Below are 16324 nucleotides of genomic sequence, written 5' to 3'. Positions count from 1 at the left end.
TCCTATTATCTCCACTATACTCCTGGAGGCCCCACTCAATTGGAACCAATCTTCTAATGTGTACAAATTGTAGAGCTCTTGACCTCAATTGCTTATGCTGACAGCCGAGAAGACACTACACAAGTGTGTGATGCCTTTTTAAAAAGCACGAGTTTCGTGTCATATTTGTACAAGACGTGCATGTTACTGCTACAGATATTGACGCCCTCCCTCACTGTCTTCCCTCTCGCCTCTCTTCTCATTCTCTTTCCCCATCTTTCTCTTCCACACCATTCCGACTGTAAAGGGCAGTATTAGTTAATAAGCTACAAAAAAAAATAAAAAATTAGCCGTATCAGCCTGGCTGCAATGGCAATGTGGGTCTTGGGACTAGGGAGACAGACCCCGTGACAGACCAGGTAATCACTAGGCTAGCGACAAGATCACCTTCTGCTATCTACGTGGATGGGGCAAACACTCTCAAGTGAAGCTTGGCCTCGGGTCGGGCTTGGGGAGAACAGCTACTCCCAGAACCCCATCAACCAGGGGGGGGGGGGTTCTGAGAGTTCTTTAACTCCCTTTTAGTTTCTTTTCTTTAGGTGGTAGAGGTACTTGGAATCAAGGTAGAACATATAAATTATTCTTCTAATAAATAAACCGCCGGATGCAACAGTTGAGGAATTCATAGAGCAGATACACAAAATAGAGAATATCCTTGATAATCTAGCAAATTCAGTATCATATATTATCTCCCTTGGATACTTCAATTTACCCAGTTTTAAATTTAAAATGGAGAGTAATAAACAATAGCATTATGGCAGGAAATCAACCTGGAAATAACTAACCACAGGTCAGAGAACTACTGAGATTCTGGGACGCATTCTTGCTCAATCAGCAGATTACAGAACCAACTAGGAACGAATACACGCTGGCCCTGATATTCGCAAAAATGAGCTAATCCGAGACATCACAATCTCGGATACTACATGCTCAGACCACGAGCTCGTTGAAGGGCAAACTAACATCAATAACGGTAGTGGGTCCAAGAGACCCAACAAGCGAGAAGGGTTATTCACTCAATTCAATTTCAACAATAAGAGGATCGACTGGGGAAAAATATAGGCCTTGCAAACATTCAATGGGAAACTGTCTTAAGCGACAAAACTCCCACACAGGAAATAGCGCAACTGACATCTAAAGCATACAAGATCTGCATGAAGCACGGGCCTGTGAGGAGGGTCAGAAACAGGACCGCTCTAGAAAGAGAACACAGACGACTGGACATAAGGAAAAATGTCACGGAAATACTTAGACACGACTATCACAAGAAAGGAAAATAAATTTAAATAGGGAGATTGAAGAAATAGAGCAGACGTTGAAGCGATCATACGAGTCTGAAGAAATGGAATTGGAACAGAAAGCTATACAAGAGAGAAAATCCAAAATATTTTTTCACACATGCAAAATAAAAGTGCAAACCTCCACCGGTATTGGACCTTTACTTCCAATTGAAGGTTGAGGGTTTGTGCATAGAGGACAAAAAATAATTGGGGAAATTCTAAGAAGCCAGTATGAGGCTATGTTTACCACACTAATAAACAACATGAAGGTTTAAGTTCCAGACAGCTTCTTTATGAATCACATCAAAGCTACATGTAATGTAACCGATATTAACACAAACTCAGACGACTTTGAAAGAGAAATTGACAACATGCCTATGCACTCAGCACCTGGGCCTGATTCGTGGAATTTAACATTCATAAATAAATGTAAAGTACCAGTAGTGTGAGCGCTCAGTGTAATGATGAGAGAGCCTGGATACAGGGGAGATACCAGCAGCACTTAACTCTGCAGATATATTACTTCTGCACAAGGATTGTAGTAAAGCTTTGGTAAAAAATTATAGACCAGTTGCACTAACATCACCCACAAGTTTTCTAAGGAGTGATTAGGAATCGATAAAGTTTTATGGAAAATAATGAACTACACAACCCAAGACAACATAGATTTAGAACGGGAAGATCCTGTCTATCACAGTTACTCAACCACTACGACAAAATCACAAACGCCTTAGAAGAAAATAAAAATGCAGATGTTGTATACAGAAACTTTGCAGATATTCGACAAGCGTTGACCATTCGACAAGCTTTGGGGAGCCGGTCGACCGAGCGGACAGCACACTGGAATTGTGATCCTGTGGTCCCGGGTTCAATCCCGGGCGCCGGCGAGAAACAATGGGCAGAGTTTCTTTCACCCTATGCCCCTGTTACCTAGCAGTAAAATAGGTACATGGGTGTTAGTCAGCTGTCACGGGCTGCTTCCTGGGGGTGGAGGCCTGGTCGAGGACCGGGCCGCGGGGCCACTAAAGCCCCGAAATCATCTCAAGATAACCTCAAGATAAGAAGATGGAGTGATAGCCCACACAATGAGATCTATATGAATAACGGGCAAAGTGTGAGGCGTTGTATTTTCAACTTTGTCGAACAGAATGCAGAGTGACGGTTAATCAAATAAGAGCAAGTCCAAGTGCAGTAAAAAGCTCTGTACCCCAGGGCACAGTCCTTGCACCGCTGCTATTTCTCATTCTCATCTCGGATATAGACAAAAATACTAGTCACAGCTTCGTGTCATCCTTTGCAGATATAAAAATCGGCATGAAAAATTCCTCTGGAGAAGACTGAATAACTGCAGGCAGATATTAATATAAAGTCTTCGATTGCGCAAGTGGAAAATATATCGATGTTTAATGGTGACAAGTTCCAGGTACTTAGGTATGGTGGAAACGTGGACCTTAAACGAAACACAAAGTGCAGGACATAATCAGACCTACTCATAGAAGAAAAGCAAAATGTAAAAGATCTGAGAATTATGATGTCTGACGACCTGACATTTATTGAACATAACCGAGCAAATATAGCGGCGGCAATGAAAATGATAATATTATGAGCGTTTAAATACAGAGACCCCACAGCAATGCTAATACTATTTAAATCACTGGTGCTGTCACGTCTTTAGTATTGCTCGGTTCTAGATTACCCTTTCAGAGCAGGAGAGAGTTCTGAATTAGAGGGAATACAGAGAACACATACGGCATGCATAAAAACGATAACACGTCTAAATTATTAGGACCGTCTCAAAATGTACTCTTTAGAAAGGAGACTAGAAAGGTATCAAGTAATATATACATGGAAGATACTTGAAGGCCAGGTCCTAAATTCACACAGTAGAATAACAACATAATTGAACGAAAGATAGGGAAGGGAATGCACAATAGAACCAGTGAAGAGTAGAGGTGCCATAGGCACAATCAGAGAGCACTGTCTGAACATAAGAGGCCCACAGCTGACCAACACCCTCCTAACAAGCATTATAAATATTGCCAGAACAAAGGTGAATGTAATCAAAAGGCACTTAAAATAGTTCTTGCAAGAAGTGCCGGACCAGCCGGACTGTGGTGGATATGTGGGCCTGTGGGCCGCTCCAAGCAACAGCCTGTTGCACCAAGTTATCACAAGTCGAGCCTGGCCTCGGGCCGGGCTTGGGGAGTAGAACAACTCCCAGAAACCTCTCCAGGGTGGAGCATAACACGTATGCTTCAGGTATGGATGACTGTTACCTTTTGATTCAGGGGGTCAATGGCCATGTTAGTATTTGAAGTCATCTTCATCTTTAAGAGCAAACATGGCAGATAAAACGATGTGTCTCCCCCTCTCAATATTATACCAGCAAATATAATAAATATTGTTGGAAATTACATCGTTTTCTATAGAAAAGACATTACATAGTTTCTGTAGAAATTAGCAATAGGAACCCGGCTCTTCTGATATGTGAGCTTGCGGGCTACTAATGCAAGCGTCATTCAATCGCTAGGAAATCTTGGGTGAGCTACGAGACGAGAAAAACTATCGAAATTTGCAACGGGTAAACCATGCATAAACCATAATGAGAACATATTATAATACAACAAAGAACACGTTTGGCATCACCAGTTGTGAAGCAGTTGGAGGCGGCACCGTCTTTATGGTGTCACGTTCCCATCATGAGTGCCACTACCCAATGATGTCTCCTCTTGGGGCCAAATTTTAAATTACCTTTAGCCTAAAGTTATTTTTTTGTATGACCCGCTTACCCACCACTTGTCTGGTTGGCCTGTACTTGACCCCAGCTAGTTCGGGGCGTTAAATTGTAAACAAATCAAAGTTATTATTTAATTTGTAATTATTTAATTTAATACCTGGTTGATGGGGTTCTGGGAGTTCTTCTAGTCCCCAAGCCCGGCCCGAGGCCAGGCTTGACTTCTGAGAGCTCGGTCTACTGGACTGTTGCTTGCAGCTGCCAGCAGGCCCACATACCCACCACAGCCCAGTTGGTCCGGCACTTCTTGAAGAACTATCCAGTTTTCTCTTGACGATGTCCATGGTTGTTCCGGCGATATTTCTTCTGCTCTCTGGGAGGATGTTGAACAACCGGGGACCTCTGATGTTTATACAGTGTTCTCTGATTGTGCCTATGGCACCCTTGTTCTTCACTGGTTCTATTCTGCATTTTCTTTCCATACCATTCACTCCAGTATGTTATCATCTTACTGTGTAGATTTGGGACCTGGCCTTCCAGTATTTTCCACATGTATATTATTGATATAACTCTCGTCTCCTTTCTAGTGAGTACTAATCTTATACTGGCTGGTATTGTGTGTGTGTTGTCCTGGCATTTATCGTTGCATATAGCCACAATTTGCAGTATGTCCTCAAGTTATGGCTGTGGGGGTTAGTCCTTCTCTCTTATCATCCTGGCTAGTTCTGCAAATGTAAAATCCCTCGCCTTCACAGTCCTCCAGTCACATAGCGTTACGTGATGATAAGAGGGGAAGGGTTAGTAGTGCGTGTACCATGTATTTGTACGTGCTTGATGGGGTTGTGGGAGTTCTTCCACTCCCGGAGCCAGGCTTGACGTGTGTGAGCTTGGTCCAACAGGCTGTTGCTTGGTGGGGCCCGCGGGCCCTCATATACTTCAGCCGGTTGATCCGCCACTTCTTACAGAGAAGCACTGTCCAGTTTTTCTTGAAGACTTTTTGTTTCGTTAGCTCATGGATCCCACCTTTCTAAAACTCGGTTGACTTATGTACTGACTTCCAACACATTTTTCTCGGCTGTTGTTAATTAATATGTATATAGCAAACTGTAAAAGGTGCACACTAGCCCAGGTGTGAGCAATACTGTCCTGGATTGTCATCATGTGAATCATATACAGTATTTGGAAATGGTTGTGGTGTTGCTGCGTAGTTGTGGGGTGTGGGGGCCGCCGCCGCCGCCTAGTTACGCTCCTCTTGAATTGTAAAGCAAATGATGTTGTGGTTGCGTGCCGGGTTAATTAACGTATTGGTTAAGGTAATATAGTAACAACTAAAACTTCCGACTGATATAAGTATATTATGTAATGTCACGGCTTCTGAGGTTTTGTTCAATACAAGTTTGTAAGTGTGTATTTTTTAAGCTAGTCACTGCTTCAAGGTCACCCTTAACTATTTTTATGCATTGTAGATAAGGTCACATATACGAACAATAACTGTTTTTTTTGTTTGTTTGTAATGTGCAAGTTCTTTACTTAACTGACGTGAATGTTTAGGCATTAGAGCGGCAGCTTTGTGAAGTGTCAGCAGTTGAGACTTATCTTGTGGTTATCTCCATCACAAACAGAGGTTGACTATTGTTCACGCTCCAGTGTTGGGTGATGAATAGTGGCAGCGTTTGAGGAATATACATCTACAAATGTATTGTTGACTCAACCGCCCACATGAACTTTGCTGCATTTGCCTGACACAGTGATGCTGTCTGCCTTGAAAGGTGCACAGTGGTAGCCTCCAGTCTCTAGACAATCATCAACGTTTTCTTTGGTTGGTGAGTGGAAACGTGAGGCAATTGGTGAGTGTGGTTGTGAGGGCAACAGTGACGCTGGCAGGCGGCAGTGTTGTGTGCTAACTCTTCCCTGACATAGTGCAGCCCCACACTCGTACACGCTAAAGTATTCTCGTATCTTACATTTTTGGTTTATTGGTGGTTATGACGGTGAGTGCAAGACTGGCCTTCCCGACTCGTGGATATGCAGATAATATATTTTGGTAATATTTTAAAGTCAAGATGCGTTATACTGTGTTCAACTGGTTGTGCTTGCAGGGGTTGAGTTCTGGCCCTTTGGTCCCGCCTCTCAGATTCCCGTGTACAGATTCCTAAGCCTACTGGGCTCTATTATATCTACATTTGAAACTATGTATGGAGTCAACCTCCACCACATCACTTCCTTGTTTGTGGGGCAACTGTCATGCCTCAACGATGATTGTATGAGCGGCAATCTCTACTCCCCAAGCCCGCGACTTGTGAGCTTGGTCTAACAGGCTGGGTCCCCTCCAAGCAATAGCCTGTTGGACCAAGCTTTCCCAAGTCAGGCCTGGCCTCGGGCCGGGCTTGGGGAGTAGAAGAACTCCCAGAACCCCATCAACCAGGTATCAACTATCCTTGAAGTCCCGAGGGTGATATGACGTCACGTGACCGCAAGGTAATCACTGGGACAACCGATATAATTCACTTTTAGATTGAAGCGTCAGAAGTCTATGGTGGTCTCTTGGTCTGAGGTCTCTTGCCAAGCCCATGCCTAACTACCTTTTTTTGGCCTTGTTCATTTCGACGATCGTAACGCATCATTTTCGGGGCTGCCAATGTGACCTCCAACCTGTTGGAGTTGTTGCCTCCATAACGGCCTCTGGTCACTGGGTTTGATAGTTCCTTACAGCACCAGCGCCCCTACACATGATCACGCATCCGGACAGGTGGGCGAGATCACTTGCGTCCAGCTGTCTGATCCTGTTGCTTTATTGACGTTGCATGGTGCATCCTGTTCCAGAAATGCTTAAGTCATCTCGCTATTCCAGAAAGGTGGCCATCTAAAGACGCCTCATCACATGGCAATTGTTTGCTTCATCTTCCAGGAATTCTTAGAAGCGTTTCCTATTACGCCATCTCAAACTATTTCCTTCTGCCGTGGCAGCTGTCATGAATGGATCACTAGGAGTCATGGTCACTACGAGTGACTCTCTCTCCCTCTGACCAGTAACCTCCTTTCTCCTCCACTCCTGTCTTGGCTCTGATTTCTGACTCCTCCCCTATTTTGTCCCCTCCCTACCCCTACTCCCTACCAAAGGATGCCTGATCAACCAGGCTGTGACTCATACGTCAGGCTGCGAGCAGCCGCGTCCAACACCCTGGTTGATCAGTCCAGCAACCAGGAGGCCTGGTCGACGACCGGGCCGCGGGGACGCTAAGCCCCGGAAGCACCTCAAGGTAAGGTAACCCCTATTTTGTCCCCTCCCTACCCCTATTTTGAACCCTCCCTCTACCCTTTCTCCTGGTTCCCCCCCCTTTCTCCTGGTTCCCCCCCCCTTTCTCCTGGTCCCCCCCTTTTCTCCTGGTCCCCCCCCTTTCTCCTGGTCCCCCCCTTTCTCCTGGTCCCCCCCCTTTCTCCTGGTCCCCCCCCTTTCTCCTGGTCCCCCCCCTTTCTCCTGCTGGCCGCTTCAAGAAACAGCCTGTTGGACCAATTTGTCACAAAACAAACCTGGTCGTAGGCCGAGCTGTGAAGTTGACCAATTCCCAGAACCCACTCTTTACCTTGCGTTGATTCCAAGAGTAATGGTTTGAGCGGACCGGTCTCTAACCAGGCTTCCTAGTTGATGGTCTGCTCATCAACCAGACCCTTTATCAAGTTCTCTCTTGAACATTGCTAGGGATCGGCCAGCTATGCTCCTTGTGTCAAGCCATTTGACTCCTCACAAGTCGAGCCTGGCCTCGGGCTGGGCTTGGTGAGTAGAACAACTCCCAGAGCCCCATCAAGCAGGTATGTGTAGTGGAAGCGTGTTGAACAGTCATGGGGCTCTGATGTTGGTAGAGTTCTCTTTCAGAGTACCTATTACACCTCTTCTTTTCAACGGGGGGTATTCTGCACATCTTGCCATGCCTCCTGGTCGCATGTGGTGGTATATCTGTGTGCAGGTTTGGGACCAGCCCCTCTACTATTTTCCGCGAGTAAATTATTATCTATCTCTCGCCAGCGCTCAAGAGAATACAGAGTTAGGCATTTTAGTCGGTCCCAATAGTTTAGATGTTTTACCAAGTGGATTCAAGCAGTTGAAGTTGTTGTCTAGGTTGTTGGTGTAAATGTGTTGAGGTTAGAACGTTACAGTGTGGACTTTGTCTCATAGTGAGACTGGGCTGGCTGGTGTGTGTGCTGATGAAGGCGGCCACGGCTCGTCCATAACCCGGGTTAAAGGGAAACTCTTGACTGCGCCCCAGTGCCGCTGCCCGGCCACCGCCCCACACAACCTAAGCGGTGGCAGCACTAGCAGCAGCAGCAGCACTAGCAGCAGCAGCAGCAGCAGCAGCAGCAGCAGCAGCAACAACTTGTTACTGGCAACTACGGTATGCGCGCATCACATTGGCTCCCATGGTGGACCTAAAAGGTGTGAGTGGGAGCAATTTGAGACTCGGGTCAGGAGAATGAGGCTGGAATTGCGGGAAGGGAGCTATCAGGTGAAAGCGCCTAGCCATTACGACTATATAGCACTTGGAAGATGTCTGGATAAGAATTTGGGATGGGACGGGGGAAAGGAATGGCGCCCAACCACTTGGATGGTCGGGGATTGAGTGACGACATGCATGAAGCGAGACCGTCCATTCCGAGTAGATAAAACCAATGAAGAGAAGTAGTGCCATGGGCACAATCAGTGAACACTGGACATCAGAGGTCCACAGCTGTTCAACAACCTCCCAGGAAGCATTAGACATATTGCTGGAAGAAAGGTGGATGTATTCAAGAGGCACTTAGATAAGTTCTTGCAACAAGTGCCGGACCAACCAGGCTGTAGTGTATATGTGGGCCTGCGGGCCGCTCCAAGCAACAACCTGTTGGGCCAAGTTATCACAAGTCGAGGCCGGGCACGGGAAGAAGTAGAACCCCAGAGACCCACTCCAGGTATGCTCAAGGCATCCAGGTACGGGGTTGGGGGTGGGAAATAGTGAGAACTGCGTGTCTGTTTCCTCCCACCAGACCACAGCTCCAGGCCTGGGTACCTTGTATGGCGTTTCCACCCCTCAGTCCCCACCCCCCCCCCCTCCTTGTCCCTCTGCACCCCTAATTTCCTCCCCTCCCAGTCTTTCTCTTCCCCCCCTCCCAGTCTTTCTCTTCCCCCCCCCCTCCCAGTCTTTCTCTTCCCCCCCCTCCCAGTCTTTCCCCCCCCCCCTCCCAGTCTTTCTTCCCCCCCCCCCCCCCCGTCTTTCTGTTCCTCCCTAGTCCTTCCCCTGCCCCCTTGAGGTGAAGGGTTCCTTCAAACACAGCGGTGGTACCCACAATTATATTGTATTCATATATGTATTTGCACACACTTATGTATATTCGTATGTGTGGGGCCTAAATCATTTATATTATAGAAAAGCACTTGTGTTGTGCTACAGAACAGCATTCAATTCTAGAAAAAAATTAAATTTCCAACAATGGCTTGGATCACGTGAAACACAAGCTGACATTCAGGTAATAAAAGCCAAACATTTGTGAAATAATACATAGCCTTTATTAAGATGTATCAAATATATGTAGTATGTGACTGTGTAAATGTAGTGACAAGAGAACGTGCTTGTGGTCGGGTTTGTAATAATTGTTTGTATTCCCGGTGTTCTCGTTTTAATTAATACGGTGGTCTCAGGATCATCTTGAGAGAACTCTTGGGGGACATGAATGATAAGGGCGGGAACAGTCGGCGCTCTATAGTGTGGTGATGTGTCGCCGTGACGCTCACTTGTGTGGTAGAGTACTGGTTGTCACCGGCACTTGTGCCACACTGTGTGCACATTGGAAGTAAAGTTTCTCACCTTGATTAGTATTCAGTAGGGGCGTTGTCTCGCATGGCGTGACCACACAACACTGGAGGCTAGTGTATTGTCTCACCTGTGCTAGGCTGGAGGGAGGGAAGGTGTATGCGGTGTATTCTGTTGCTGGAAGAGTAACCAGGTTAAGGTTGGTAAACCTGCCGTGCCTCGCACCCTGGCCTGTATGGTCTTGATGTCCGGAACGCTTGCCACAATAGCCTGCACGGTCTGCTGTGAAAGTCTATTAACGTTCTAACATTTAACATGATATCGGAAGTGAATAGTAACTTGTGTGTGGGAGCGGAGTGAGTGTGGTGATGGGAGGCAAGTGCGGGAGGGAGCGGAGTGATGACACCTGCAGGTGGAGAGGGAAGTTGTTACCAGTTAAGACTTGCTCGTATTAGACCATGAAGTAATACCTACACCACTTGAATCATGCATCGCAACGCCCTCGGCAAAACTTGGCACAAGTATGCAAGTGCTTCTTAATTTGTCAAGTGGTAGTGTGCGTGTTTATGTAAGGTGTGTGCCAGTGAACCCCGCCCCCGCCTCGTCTGTACCTGCCTTCTCCTTCAGTGGTGTAACAAATGGAAATGAGATTTTATCTTATTTCTATCTTTAAACTCGTATCACTATTATACACGCTCTTTCTTGGCTGATGCCGCCTCACCCCGTGGTGGTGGTGGTAGTGGTGGGATACAGGCTAATTATAAGTCATTTGTTATCGGGTATTTTCATAGGAAGACGATGATAGTTATCGGATAGTCTCGAAATTAAATGATATACGTTCATGGTTTGACACCTTACTGGCTAAAGGAAATGATTTTTGAGGTTCTAGATATTTCAAGAGTGGTCTTGACTACTACAGAGCCCGCTACCCATCCCCAGGCTCACCAGACCCTCACCGTCCCGGCTCAGCATTCCGGCCTTGGCACCGGCTAAAAGCTCTCAAAATGTGCTCTCTAGAAAGGAGAAGACAAAGCTATAAAATAATGTATACATGGAAGGTACTGGAGGGTCAGGGTCCAAATTTGCTCACAAAAATAACATAATGGAGTGAACGATATGGAGGAAATGCAGAACAGAGCAAGTGAAGAGTAGAGGTGCCATAGGCACAATCAGAGAACACTATTGAATATCAGGTTTACGGCTGTTCAATACCCTCCCAACAATTATCTGAAATATTGCCGGAACAAAAGTAGAAGTTTTCAATAAAGAACGGGACAGTTTTATGTAAGAAGTGCCGGTCCAGCCAGGTTATAGTGGATTTGAGGGCCTGCGGACTGCTCCAAGCAACACCCTGTTGGACCAAGCTCTCAAAGGGACTTGGCTTTGAGTAGAACAACTCCCAGAACCTCATCCAGGTAAATGCTTTAGACACTTATCTTTACAGTGAAACTGCCCTTGCATACGTAGTGTGAAAAATGACTTTGGACAGCGGGCAAACCGCAGGAACTGGTAACTTTGAGAGCCACTTAAATAGTGTCTAGGTATACAATAAAACGGCAGTACTGAAGAGCAAAACGATATTACTAATGAGGTGCCATAGTGAGAACAGAGAATTTGTAAACAAATTAACAAAGGTTAGGTTAGGAAACAGAGGCGCCAAGGAAGCAGTTGCAAATACAACCACTGAAATAAACACTTGCAAAAACCACACGGGAAGATATTTGCCAAACATTGTACAAAGGTAACATGTCAATATGGATCCCAGGGCATAAATACAGCTGTATACATGCCAGAAAATGCTGGTATATGCATGCCACTTTGGAACAAAGTGCAGGTGTTTCCACCCTAATTTATGAAAACTTTTGAAATTTACGAAAACTAAACAAAAAATAATTATGAGGTTAAAGAGAGGAAATGCTACCTAAAATGTCCAGATTTTCTCGCAAGAGGAAAAAACATTATAGAAGGGAGGAGAACCAATATGATAATTCTTAGTTTTCTCAAGATAGGTAAAAGCAGATCCGAACATAAAAGAAAGGTAACAAACAGATAAACATTGCAAGTGTATGGATGTTGGAGGGAGAACTACGCAAGGTTGCACGAAGTGGTCATCAAATGCGCACATGCTACACTTGACAATTCCACAAACTATCACAGTACACTACACCAGTTCTACCACCAAATTTGGAGGCATCATTGTCAAAACTGCAGGACACCCTGGATCATGTGGAGAGGGAAGATAACTTTCTAAACCTCTGTGAACACTCAGAAGCAACACACACTATTGAAGTCTTAATATTTGCTAATATTAAGGCCTCAAGTCAAAATCGAGAAAAAATTTTAGGTCCATAAATGGCTGCCTAACAAAGTCTAATTATATGGAGCATTCACAGAAACCCATACGAGATTGTATGAATAGTGAAATTTGGATCGCTAATTATAATTTATATATATATGTGATAGAGTAAATAGATCAAATGGAGGAGGAGTAGGTCCGTACATTAAAGAGGAACTTTATGCAAAGAGCTCTTAAAACTCTACAAATAAAGTTGTAAGAGTTACTCTGAATCAGAGGCCAATGGGCTTTGAAACCTATACACCAGTTGATTAAGAGTCGAGAGGCTGGACCCAAAAGCCGTGGCTCATCTCCCGTATATACAATTAGACAAATACAACTGCCTAACCTACCTTGAGGTGTTTTCGGGACTTAGCTTTCCCGCAGCCCGGTCGTCGACTAGGTCTCCGCGTTGCTGGACTGGTCAACCAGGTTGTTGGACTCGGCTGCTCACAGCCTGACGTATGAATCACAGCCTGGTTGATCAGGTATCCTTTGGAGGTGTTTGTCAAGTTTTATCTTGAACACTGAGGGGGGTCAGCCAGTTATGCCCCTTATGTGCAGTGGAAGCGTGTTGAAAAGTCTCGGGCCTCTGATGTTGATAGTTCTCTCAGAGTACCTATTGCACCTCTGCTCTTCAACGGGGGTATTCTGCACATCCTGCCATGCCTCCTGGTCTCATGTGGTATTATTTCTGTGTGCAGGTTTGGGACCAGCCCCTCTACTATTTTCCACGTGTAAATTATTATGTATCTCCCGCCTTCGTTCAAGAGAATATAGATTTAGGCTCTTTAGTCGGTTCCAATAGTTTAGATGTTTTACCGAGTGGATTCTAGCAGTAAAGGATCTCTGCACGCTCTCCAGGTCAGCAATTTCTCCAGCTTTGAAAGGGGCTGTCATTGTGCAGCAGTACTCCACTCTAGAGAGCACTAGCGTCTTGAAGAGTATCATCATTGGTATAGCATCTCTAGTTTGAAAAGTTCTTGTTATCCAACTTGTCATTTTTCATGCAGTTGTGACGGCTACTTTGTGTTCTTTAAAGGTAAGGTCTTCCGACATGAGTACACTCAAATACTTTACAATGCCTTTTCGTTCTATGTTATGATTTGACTGCGTTTTGTACGTGGTTTCTGCTTTTATATTTTCATTTTTTCCGTAGCGCATGAGATGGAACTTATCTTCATTAATACCATATTATTTTATGTAGCCAATTGAAAGACTTGATTTACATCTGATTAGAGGTTTGCTGTGCGCTCTCTGTTGTCTACTCTCATAACAATCCTAGTGTCATCTACAAAGGATGATACAGTGCTATAGATTGTGTCCTTGTCTATGTCCGATATGAGGATGAGAAAAAGTACTGGAGCAAGCACAGTACTCTGGGGGACTGAGCTATTCACGGTTGATGGTTCGGATTTTATTTTGTTGACTATTACACATTGGTTCTATTAGTCAGGAAATTGTAGATCCATCTGCCTATTTTTCCGGTAATTCCTTTTGCACGCATTTTCTGTGCAATAACAGCATGGTCACATTTGTCGAAGGCTTTTGTGAAATCTGCGTAAATTACACCAGCGTTTTGCTCGTCTTCCATGGCATCTAATGTCATGTCATAGTGGTCCAGCAACTGTGACAGGCAAGAGCGCCCTGTTCTGAACCCATGTTGTCCAGGGTTATGGAGATGCTGTGATACCATGTATTTTGTGATCTTACTTCTTAGCACTCTCTCAAAGATTTTTATGATGTGCGATGTTAGTGTTATTGGTCTGTAATTTTTTAACTCTGCCTTATATCCTCCTTTATGGACTGGTGCTATCTCTGCTGGTTTTAGTATGTCAGGGATAACGCCAGTATCTAGAGTATCTCCAAAGTGTTACCATGGGTCACACTTTTCGAAACTGTGCGTCAAATTTCGCGAAAGCTTTCGAAAACGTCAGCAATTTTCATGTCTTCCATGACATCTAAGGCCGTCATAGTGGTCTAGCAATTGAGAGAGGAGAGTAGTGGCGATGCAGCTACACATTACTCGTTTAATTTTGTTCACTTTAAACTTATATTGGCCTTGTCCAAAAGCACATCTAAATTATGCAGGCGCAGAGTCACAATAACGTGGCAGAAGATATGCAGCCCAGATATGATAAAACGACGACGTTTCGGTCCGTTTTGGAGCATTATCAAGTGCTCCAAAAACTTGATATGATTGGTTTAATAATTGTCCAGGACGGACTGAAACATCGAATATTCATTTTTTATATTAGTTTAATCACACCTAAATTAATTTCAATCAAACCTTAGCCTGTTGCTGTAACTGATCTGTAGCCGGTTGCGAGAGTTGTTCTACTCCCCAAGTCCGGTCTGGGGCCATGTTTGTATGTGAAACATTTTTACTCTATGCAACTTTAATTTTTATTAGTGCTATGTGCAAGATGGTGGGCAAGAGGCGAGCAAGGCAGGTCAGTGGTGGGAGGCATGTCTCCGACGCCCGCCCAGGGGTCCACTGCAGCCACTTACCCCGGGGTAGAAGTGCACCCAAATATTTCCCCGGCGTGTTACTGCCCACTGCATTACTGGGATGAGAGGCTGGCCGCCGCCACATGACCCGCGCTCTCAGGGGAGTGGAAGATGCTGGGCGTATTGCAGAGTAGTTTTCATAATTCCTGGTTGTACTGTACACCTGTTTATTTTGATTTTAGAGTCGCTGGTTGCGTTTGTAATTGTTTGTGTTTCGGTTGCTATAAACGTTTGGATGTTGGTGATGTACTTGTATTCGCCTAGTTGTACTTACCTTTCATATCTAGCGAGTCCATATCTAGTCAAACACAAAACAAAGTTAAAAAATGGGTTCGGAGGCTAGTCCCGAGCTGAGGGGTATGAGCTACGAGGAAAGATTACTGGAACTAAACCTCACGACACTGGAAGACAGAAGTTAGGCGAGACATGATCACTACCTATAAAATTCTCAGAGGAATTGACAGTAGATACAGATAAACTATATAGCACGGGTGGTACGCGAACAAGGGGACACAGGTGGAAACTAAGTACCCAAATAAGCCACAGGGACATTAGAAAAGAACTTTGTCAGAGTAGTTAACAGATGGAATACATTTGGCAGTGATGTGGTGGAGGCTGACTCCATACACAGTTTCAGATGTAGATGTGATAGAGCCCAGTAAGTAGGCTCAGGAATCTACACCGATTGACAGTTGAGAGGTGGGACCAAAGAGCCGAAGCTCGACCCCCCAGGAAACATGATTAGGTAAGTACCTATAGTGCTTGCTGGTACAGCAAGCACCACCAAGGGCCCATGACTTCAGCACGAACTCTACTCATAATTGGCATAACTGGCCGATCTCAGCGTGTTAAAAATGAAACTTAATGAACACCTACAATGTACACGTGATTATCTAGGCTGTGACTAATACGTCAGGCTGAGCAGCAGAAGCAGCGTCGAACAGCCTGGTTGACCAGGAGGCCTGTTCAAAGGTTCAAAATATAAAGTTACTAGGCCTAAGAAAATTTAGTTTTCTCGCGTGCTCCACAAAATTAATAATTTTTTCCAAAATATAATTTTTGTTCGTGGCAGTAAAAGTTTATATAAGTACTAATATTATTACTACACGAGGTGGGTTGTGTTGTAGTAGGGAAGGAGGGCAGATGGTGCGGGCGTTCAAGTTCAAGTATGTTTATTGAGACAAGAAAGAAATACATCTCAAAGGGATAGAGTAGCTTAGGCTATTGACGTTGTACTCACCTAGTGTGGTGATAGTCACTGTGGCAGATGTGGTGTACCCTCGGGAATATTTTATGGTCAGCCTTCATTGTTAAGGTCAGGTAAGACGTGTCGGTGACGTCTCTCTCACGTGAGCCCTGCCCTGTCCGTGACGCGGCCCGTGTTGCACCAAGATTATGAAAAGGAATACTAGTGTAATGGGATAGGGATGGATGAGGGATGGTGGTGGTCTTGGAAGGGGTGAGCAGGTTAGGAGGTGGGTCGTATAAGCTGTGGCTGACTGTTAACTGTTTCCAGCATGGTCTGGCTAAATACTAGGTGTGGACTCCACGGGTTCTGGTGTTGCTAATACCTTACCTTGTGGTTACTTCGCTATGATATCGGGGCTCAACGCCCCTGCGGCTCTGTCTCCGACCGCGCCTC

General features: G+C 45.1%; 1 protein-coding gene across 39 annotated transcripts in view; it reads left to right on the top strand.

Annotated features, from left to right (window-relative positions):
- LOC123758126 (MAP/microtubule affinity-regulating kinase 3) overlaps positions 1-16324 on the top strand; it is a 286973-nt gene that overhangs the window by 157491 nt on the left and 113158 nt on the right. The window lies entirely within an intron of this gene.

Source organism: Procambarus clarkii, chromosome 22 (genome assembly GCF_040958095.1).
Source record: "Procambarus clarkii isolate CNS0578487 chromosome 22, FALCON_Pclarkii_2.0, whole genome shotgun sequence".
Lineage (NCBI taxonomy): Eukaryota > Metazoa > Arthropoda > Malacostraca > Decapoda > Cambaridae > Procambarus > Procambarus clarkii.
This window is presented reverse-complemented; position numbering and strand designations above follow the sequence as displayed.